We start from the raw sequence: 9,489 nt of genomic DNA, 5'->3' as shown, positions 1-9,489 counted from the left end.
TGTAAACCACTTGTAAAATCTCCAAATTAAAAAATTCCTCATAATTAAAACCCTGCTTGTAACAAGCCAGCCAGCACATTACCAGTAAAGATGTATTTTGTCATTGATTTCAAAGCAACATTCATTAGACTCATACCAAGACACAGAAACATGATGAATCCTTTCTAAACAGGTGTGCAGTAGGATCAAGTAAACACAGTTTCTTCACTGATGTCTATTCAAATACTAAAAATTTTAGCAGCCTATTAAAGACTGAATTATTACGTTGCCCAAAGTGATAAAGACAACGTAGCTTATGTGTGAGATCAGCTCTCTTCTTTTACCTTCTTACTTTCTAATTAAATTTGCATGAAGGTCAATGGGTCAAAACAAAACAAAAGAACAAGCCTGCACCAGATGAGCTTGAATAACATTCAATGGATTAAAAAAACCCAACCAACAGCAAGTCACTAATGGGTTCTCAAGGTCTGAGTTTTTTCACTCTTAAAACTACAGATATAATTATGCCAGTATTAATCCCAGGGTACCTATCCAGTGCCAAACCAAAGTCAGTGTTGCACTATTACACTTTTTTTGTCAAATTAGTATTTTTATAATAATAACGAAGTCTACACTCTTGGCAGTCTTCAGTTTTAAGGCATGAAGTCTCATTCAGCTTTAATTTTAATCTTCAATTTCTAATAATTTGATTCAATAACTTACATAACATGTTAGACCTCCTTTGATTTAATACCTTTCCTTTCCTTTCTTAGACTGTTGCTAAACACTCAGCATGTTGAGTTTTCTTTTCATATCTTCATATCTTCCATTATCTTCCTAAATTAATTCACTAAGAGTTTCATGTTAAAAAAAAAAATCTCTCTAACTGTACAATTGGTCCTGTCGTTAGATTTAATGCTGAGCTTTCTATTTCTTCACATCTCGCTTATGGTCATTAAGTCTCATACTTAGATGAGTCAGAAGTTCCTCACAGGTATCTAAAGGTACCTCTTCTCCTATCAGCAGTTTGATTTATTGTCCCCCATGACTCATTAGCATTTCAAGAGTTGGGGGCTGCTTTTTGGGTTTTTTAAAATATTTTTCTGCTTCTAGTGATGCTACTACTTCTGTATTTGTCAGCAGAGGGGACTGTAGTAAAAAAGACTGCATTGCTAATGTGATTTTTTTTAAACTCCCAGTGCTTTGAAGCAGGAGTACTGACTGCTGCTAATTAATATGAAGAAGTTCGCCATTACCTCAGTCACGCAGAATAAGCACACAAAGCAGGTACTTCCCCCATTAACAGCTGCAATGTACAAGTTCACCAGGCAAGTAGGGACAGATGATGAAGTTAAAATGAAGGCTCCTACAGGCAAGATCCGGTATGCCACCAAAGCAGACAGGCAAGGTACTGAGGTTCCGAATAAATGTTACGTTAACATAGTAACTATGAAGATTTTATACTTTCCTGCATGCCCCCTCTTAAGACCTAGACAAAAGGTTTTCCCCCCTGACATTCCTGATTCCTACCTTGCTTTCTTCATTTAACCTACTTCCAGGAGCTTCCAGTCCAGCAGCTAGTATCTGGATTACTGAAATACCCTGCCCTAGACCACAACAAGGTGCTGCCTGAACCCATACGAAACCGCACACGCTCCCAAAGGCCTGCAAAGCAAACGGCAAGCCTGGCTCCAGCGCTGCTCGCCATTACTGCTCTTGGCATTTCCAGTCCATAATGGGGAAAGAGGACTTGGCCTCTGGCAGGGACGGTGGCTCCTGGAAAGCTATGGAGGGCCACAGGCTCGCCTGAGCGACCCGGCCAGCCCCACACTCAGAAGCGTGGGGTATGGAGGGCACAGTTCCGGAGCTCACCTCCGTGACAGGACACCCTTTTTGAGGTAGAATTTTAACAACTACAGCCACGAAGGCAATGCCACTATCTGAGAAAAGCTTTATACAAACTACTGGCAAACATACGATTCGCTTGGCTTTTTTGGTGTTTTCTTTTCCCCTTTTCAATTACAGAAGTACTTTTGATAGGTCGCATCAGCTGCGACCTGCCGACATTGACGGGGACAGCATCGGGATGGGGTCAAGGGACGAGCCCCAGGCACACCGCCGAGGCCGCAGGCCGGCCACCGCCTCGCCTCCCCTGGCCGCCGGAGCTGCTCCGCGGTGCAGCCTGCACGGCTCTGCCCGCCACCGCCGCCGCCTCAGGGGAGCTCCGCCGCCGCCCGCGCCCCTCTTTGGGAGTCAGCAGCTCCCGGGAAGGCCCCGCCACCACCGCCCTGGGAAACCGAAACCACCTCGCCCCGGCGGCAGCGCGAGGAAGCGGCTCCCTACGCACGGCAGCCACCCAGCTCAGCTCGGGGTTTGACACGGCCTCCCCCTCCACCTTACCCTGCCTTGCCCACCGGGCCCCGGCCCCACGCACCGAGCCGCCTCTCGCCCTGCCTGCCCAGCGCCCCGACCGCTTCCGGCTTCCTGCAGCGGCGCCGGGAGGCGGAGCGGCAGAAGCACCGCCTCGGCGGCCGGTACGTCCCGGCCGCCTCTAGCCCTGCCGCGCCCGGGGACGGCCGGCGGGGCGTCGGGGTGCGGGCTGGCGGGGGCCGGCTGGCGGGCAGAGGCGCTGCTCGCTGCTGCCCGCTCCGGGGGCGGGGTCTGTGCGGGAGCGACGGCCCCTGAGGCGAGGGGACCGCGAAACAGACACACATCTGGGAAACATCGCAAGGTGTCAGTAGGGTGTTCCTTAAAAATGGTCGCTGCGGGTATTTTAGCTGGCGTGATGTTCAAAACGAGCTCAGAGCGCTTCCGGGGAGGATTCCCCTGGGGATTTTTTTGCTGCGTAACCGCTGCAGGGGCGGCACCATCTCTTCGCTCCCCGCCCGCGGCAGGGCTGCCCGGTCCCCGCCGGCAGTCACCCCCGCTGGCGGCAGCCGCGCCGGTTGTTTCACCCGTCTCAAACCTCAAGAAGTCTCGGTATTTTTCATACGTTTTTTCATTCTCGCTTATTTTTTACTTATATGTCTTAAAGCAAAGTTCCTTGCTGATTTGTTCTTTTTTGTTTTTCGCTTTTTGACTGTCCAGTAGTTTTGCTGTTCCAATAAATGGTCTGTATATCTTGCATAAGGAAAAATATTGATAACATTCTAATTTATGCATAATGTAATTTAAACATAATTACAGGGGGAAATTAGTAATTTATTTTTTTCTTCCCACAAGACTATCCTTTTTTTTTTTGATCCTCTGCATTTCCTGTTTGGAATTACCACCTCCCCAAGTCTTAGAAGCCTGTTCTCTTGAGGAACTGATATACAAAACATAGCACCCTTTTGCTTACAGGCTTTGCTTGCTGTTATCTTACCTTTCTTAAGTTTAGCACATGTCCAAACTTCTGCTGGTTCACTTGTTACACGGCACTAAGCTTGATTCCAAATTTCTGCTTAGTGAAACTGATAAATTGACTTTGATACATTTTATGCTGTTAATAGAAATGCTTAATTTACATTCCCCAGTTGTTGGCATCTGAGCTTTATTTCATGTTTCTCCATTACAGAGAAAATAGTTACCCGCCACATTTGTGTTCTGTCCTTGCATCTTTCAAAACAGTGCAGCGCTCCTCAGAAGTTACATGGTTCATTTCAGCTACCCTCTCCTCTGTACCCAGCTTTGCAAGCCATTTTTTTCATCAGGTGGATACCCATGAGTCAGCTTTGTCTTCTTCAGAAATACTCAGCAGGTCGTTCATACGGATTTTAGCAAAAGCCCTCTCAAAACTCAGGAAAATGACAGTGAACTTTTCTTTGTATCTTGAATGTGTAGTTGCTTCCACTTCTGAATAAGACCAAGCTGCCAGCTCAGGATGTTGATGCTTTTTGTAACTAGCCGTTTTAAATCATAGCCTCATGCAGGCTGGACAGGACTTTGGGAGTCTCTGGTCCAACCGCCTACTTAAAGCAGGGTCAGTGCTGACTTCAGGCCCGGTTCCCCAGGACTTTGTTCATGTAAGACCTAGAGTATCTCAGCTCCCATGTCACCCTGTCCCTGGGTCCGGCCACCAACCGCTCTCACTGCCATTACCAGCCTCTGTGCTTTCCCTGGGTCCTGAATCGATGAAGAGGATTCATACGATTCGCATGAGTCAAATGGTTCATTTTTTTAGGGTATATTTGTAATATAATCGGTGATCCTTATGCAAGGGGGATCTTCTCTAGTCTTTAAATGTTTCACAGTATGAATCACTGGAAAATGCTATGTTGAATGTAAGAATAAGAAAAACAGGCACCAAAAAAGGGAAGTGTCATTACACTTTTGCTCCAGAAATTTTTACTTTGCTTCCTTCCACTTCTTTTCAGTGTATTAGTAAAACTTTTGGTATTCCTCACCTCTCTTGTATTTGGATTCTCATTCATGTTCACAAATTCAGTAGTTTGTAGCTGTATACTATTACATCTTTTCATCCTGACAATATGGCTTTAGGAATTGCAGCTAAAGCTGGCATGTTGCATACCATCCTGTCACACATGTAGCTGCAAGTGCCAAAACTCAAAAAAGAAAAAGATGCTGGGGGAAGAAAGTCAAACTGAGCACAGTCAACCAGAGCTGACAGCTTTAAAACAGGCAAAATACAGTATCTTCTAATCTTTTTCTTGGGACTCTCTGGGCAACCTAGCAACAATGAGAACAGGGGAGAGTGGAAATCAAACACAGTAGATATTTGCCAAGAAAAAAACATCTGATTGAATTATTTGACTTTTAAAAAATTTGGAGTGAGAAATTGCATCTTAACAACCTTACCAATAGGACAACTGCTAACTTTACCAGTAAGTCAGGTGAGAACAGTAACTCTGGAAACTCCTAAGCAAGTTAAACATTGTTTTTCCTAGACCATTAACAAATTTTCTAAAGAAAACCAAAGCTTCTGAGCCATTTACTGTTCTAGTCAAATTGCTTTCTCTATTTGACACAGCTGAACCAGAATAAGCAAACATATTCACCAGCCAACTTCACTTCAGCTGGAACGGCCTTTTATAGTTCCATGTTACTTAAGCCATTTTCTCTTCTGTAATTTTGCAGAGAGGGAAGGGAAGCAATTTCATGACATAAGACAGCTCTTACTATCTTTGCGTTGTTCCCAGCTTGCCACCACAGAATTCATTCCAAAGCTGTTTACAACTTGGACAGATTAATGCTCTCAAGCAAACCTTAGTCCAAAAGTAGTCCAGAAATTATACTCTTCCTCATGTCCCATAGTTATGAAGCCATCTAGGAGAGTTCAAGGGAATAGTGGCTAGTGTTGATAGTAAAAACATAATTTAAAAAAAAAAAATCTTGTTCTGGAGCCTGCTATCTCTCACTTTTCTGAAATGCCTGGGATATACATAGTGAACAACTAACATATGAAAGAAGAGCAGAAAAACAAAGTGAGAAGGAAAACCCTTCATGCTAGAGCAACAAACGCAAAACCTATCTGCCAAACAATCTCCACAGTCACCAGGGCATTATCCTGCTGCATGCCGTGTAACAGGCATAATCCACATAACCTGCAGCTACCCACCTCGTAGGAAATTGGAAACACCAAATGCAATGCCCCAAGACAAACTGCAGGTGAATACAACCACCCATGCATCTGTCAGAATGAATGTGAGCAACCAGTGGAGAATTGAAAGACCCATTGAAGAGTAAGAAAACATTTCTCACCAAACAATCGCTCCGCCACCCCACTTAGGCTGTCACCAGGAACTGTATCAATCTTGACTTTGGCAGAGATATATTTCTCCAGCACATCTAATTTTTTTTCCTCATGTGCCGCCTTTTGCTACCACCAAGATGTTTCAAAGGCAGATACTTCCCTTCAGATTTCTGGCTGCCCCATCCAACTTCTATCACTTGTTCTCATCACCACTACCACTACCACCCATTCTTTTACTTGTGATGGTCCACAGCAGTTTCAGTGTACTTAATCAGTTAAAACCCATTTGCTGTTTTCCTTTACTTTCCTTTCTTTGGTTTCCTGTTAGCTTAACTTACTGAAATGACACAAAGTTCAGTAACTGCATAGCTACAGAGTGATACAACAACTAAATGGGCCCAATGGCCAACCGCTGCTGAAAATGGCTTGCTCCCCCCTCCACCCCTACCCACACGTTACAGCAGCTTTCTGTGAATCTGCGGTAGCACTCATCTCACCCCATGGTGAGAGTTCTAGCTGAAAAACTGTGTCTCCCCGAAAGGGTAAGGGGTAAGTAGCTTTCTAAATAGCTATGACTTAATTTTTTTAATAGCTTTGAAGTTTTTTAAAAATTTCAAAAGTTATTTTGCAAGATTAGCTTTCCACCGTAGATTGTCTTGTTATGGAATCAGACAAGCACCAGTGCTGGCAAGAGAGGGGAAAAGGGCAGATTGCCTCTCTGGACAGCAACTAACTGTGAGAATGTCTTACCTGCTTTGATAAGCCATTCCCTAAGAAAAAGTGCCCCTGACCACAGCATGCATGAAATTCATTGCCTCTACTTCACACCCAGAAAAGTGCTTGCAGGCCTGAAAGCTTATCTTTCTTCAGTAATTACACCAGCTTGTAAAGAAAAGATACTATCTGTCTGCAAAGGGTGCCTTGTGTCTTCAACTGAAGACTTGCAGCTGTGCTTCCTACTTAAACACACTTTACAGAAGGAAATTCTATTGTGCACAAAAGGAGGAGTTACTGCCATGATGTTTTATGCATCTTCAGTCTAGACAGGCATTTCAACCAATGCAGGTACACAGACAACAACGGCAAGTCATGCAGGAAAGCTGCAGCCTTTAAATCTCATCATCCATTGTCTGCAGGAAAACAGGTGAATGTCAACCTAATCTCTCAGTGGAGTGTTCTCATCTCTCTCTCTTTTTCCTCCTCTTCTACCGCACAAGAAGTAGTTTTCATAATATGTTCAAAGCATCCGAACACTGCCTGGAGAGTCTAGTTTATACTCTGAATATATGTTGCATCAGCAGATTTCTCTTTGGAGATAAATGCACTTCTTTTCCAGTCCAGATTTTTACAAGAGCGCAAAGCAGGAATCCATCTCTTCAAAGTAAAGATGTAGAAACTCATCAGTTGCCTTTCTAAACCTTGATTCTTTGTAAAGGTAGTCACTTGGCACTGCATACTCACCACATAACCCAACTGCAATATAACAGCTGCAGACCTGCAGTCTCTGCACCACTGAAGGAAGTTGCAGAAAAAATAATCTGCTAGTAGCCAGAATCAGTGTTTCCGTGTTTATCTAAAGATACAGAAACCAACCCAGAGATCCTGTTTTACAGCTCATACCTTGCATAATCCCTGACAGTGCACTATGCTGATTTAACAGGGTCAAAGCGTAGGAAAGTAAACAATCGTTTTTGAATTCTTCAGGCTGAACCAAATGAGTTTCTCCAAGATCCACACTACCTAACCATTCATCCCACAGGATACTCATTCAGTCATGGATGGAAGGCCATGGTACAAGTTAACATGCAGCCCGGCTAATGGCTGCCATGCAGAGCTTTCTCCCACGCTCTGCTTTATATCCATTCTCACCTGACAGCACCGCAGCAGGCAACCTGCTTTGAGAGGCAAGTGTTTCTGCCACTTCAGCTTCCCAAACAGCTCGTTATGGGGTTAGATGAACACCAGATTTGGCACAGAGGAAGCTACAGGGGGATGATGGGAATGAGGAAGGAGAGCAGTCTCTTTTGGCAGTGGCCTTCAACTGGCCACTAGACTAGACAGTGGCCTAGACTTTTCTCATGAGGGTGTAATTTGATAATAGCAAAGTCATACTCTGTTAGGCAAATGACAGAGTCAATTATACTAACAGAATTACTAAGCGTAGGCTTCTTTGCTGCTTTTACGCAGTAATAAAAGCAGCAATATTATCCTTACTTCAGAATGCAAGAGTCTAAATCATGGATGAAAACTAAGAGTGACTCCATTACAATGATACCATAATTTAAAAACAAAAAAACTTTTCTAAAGATACAAGAGCCCTACCTTATTGTTCGCTTTGTAATCTGCCTAGTGAAAGCTCTTCCCTCTGTGTGGTAAAGCTGCTGTAACTGCAAAGCACCAGCTCAAAGCTAGAAGGCTTCTAGTGCTACAGCGGAAAACAAAAGGGATATTGGACCCGTGGGACCACTAGCATTGGTATGGCAGCAAAGGGAGTGAAACGAGATTGTGAGACTAAGTAGTATAAAAAGCACCACAAGCACTTAATCTGTGATAAAACAAATCAAATAACAAACTTTTGATGAAGCATACAAAAATCAGGCAAAAATCTTACAGAAGTGATACTGTCCTATCAAAAAGTAGTAAAGGTAAGCACCCTCTACTTTCTTCCCTCAGTGAAAAGGGAGAGAACAGCAGTGAGTATCCTCAAAACATCACCACACTCCGTGCTGTTTCCGATCCACCTCCTCACTTCTTTTTCATTTAAATTGCATGAACCACCTAGCACCACACAGTCTAGAAAAATGCTCATGTGATTACACTAGAGGGAACTCAGATCTTTACTATGGACACCAGTTCTTAAGGGAAGTATTAAGTCCCATGCACGGGAAGACTCCTAGCTTCCACCTGCCACTGTGAAATAGTTAGAAACACTGTAAAGTCATAGAATTTGAAAAAAAGGCAAAACAAACTGGCCAACTGATACATTTTGGGACAGAAGTAACAACACTCCACTGAAATCCATCTAGACTGTTGACCCTACTGAAATATTGCAGTGAATGCAATTCTCTTTCTACCATCATCTTCCACATGCAAGACAGCAATACAATTTATTATCCAAGCATCAGAAAAATCACCAAGTTCTACTCAAATGCAACAGCCAGAAGGATAAAGAATTCTGTAGCTTCTAAAGATTCAGTCAAAATGATTTGAAGAGACTTAACGTTTCACTGGATAAAATTTTATTTTTTTTAATAAAAAGATAGGACCAGGTGCTACTTTTAAATGAAATCATTTATTAAACCAATCTGTTTCATAGGAGGTATATATATTTTATCATTAAGACAACTTCAATGAAATGACTATCTACAAGAATGACTTCGATTGTTTTATTTTCATGTCACCATACATGAACAAATGAATTTTATGTCTTATGAAAACATTTTACTCAGTATCAAAAATGTACACATTTTAATAACCATTGTTATGGTCTGAAGGGATTTTTACATTTAATTTCAAAAATAAGTGTCATTTCATTGCTGCATGTGTTACAGCATTAGCATAAATCATCCTATACATAATAAAAGTTTGTGTAGGTATACACTAATTTTTCATGTTGTCACATACCTTCATATTGGAGACACAAGTGGGGGATTTGCATTTCTCTTTTGCGAAAGGCTAAAATATGTACTGATGTAAGCACAAAGCAACATTTCTTAAAAACAAAACCAGTTTGGATGGCACAAGAGTTAGCGTTTTTATAAATTAACAACCAGAGTTCTGGATTATGGAAACAGGTACATGAGATTCCAGTACTTTCC

Source organism: Phaethon aethereus, assembly GCF_964289735.1.
Source record: "Phaethon aethereus genome assembly, chromosome: 1".
Taxonomy (NCBI): Eukaryota; Metazoa; Chordata; class Aves; order Phaethontiformes; family Phaethontidae; genus Phaethon; species Phaethon aethereus.
Note: the sequence above shows the minus strand (reverse complement) of the source record.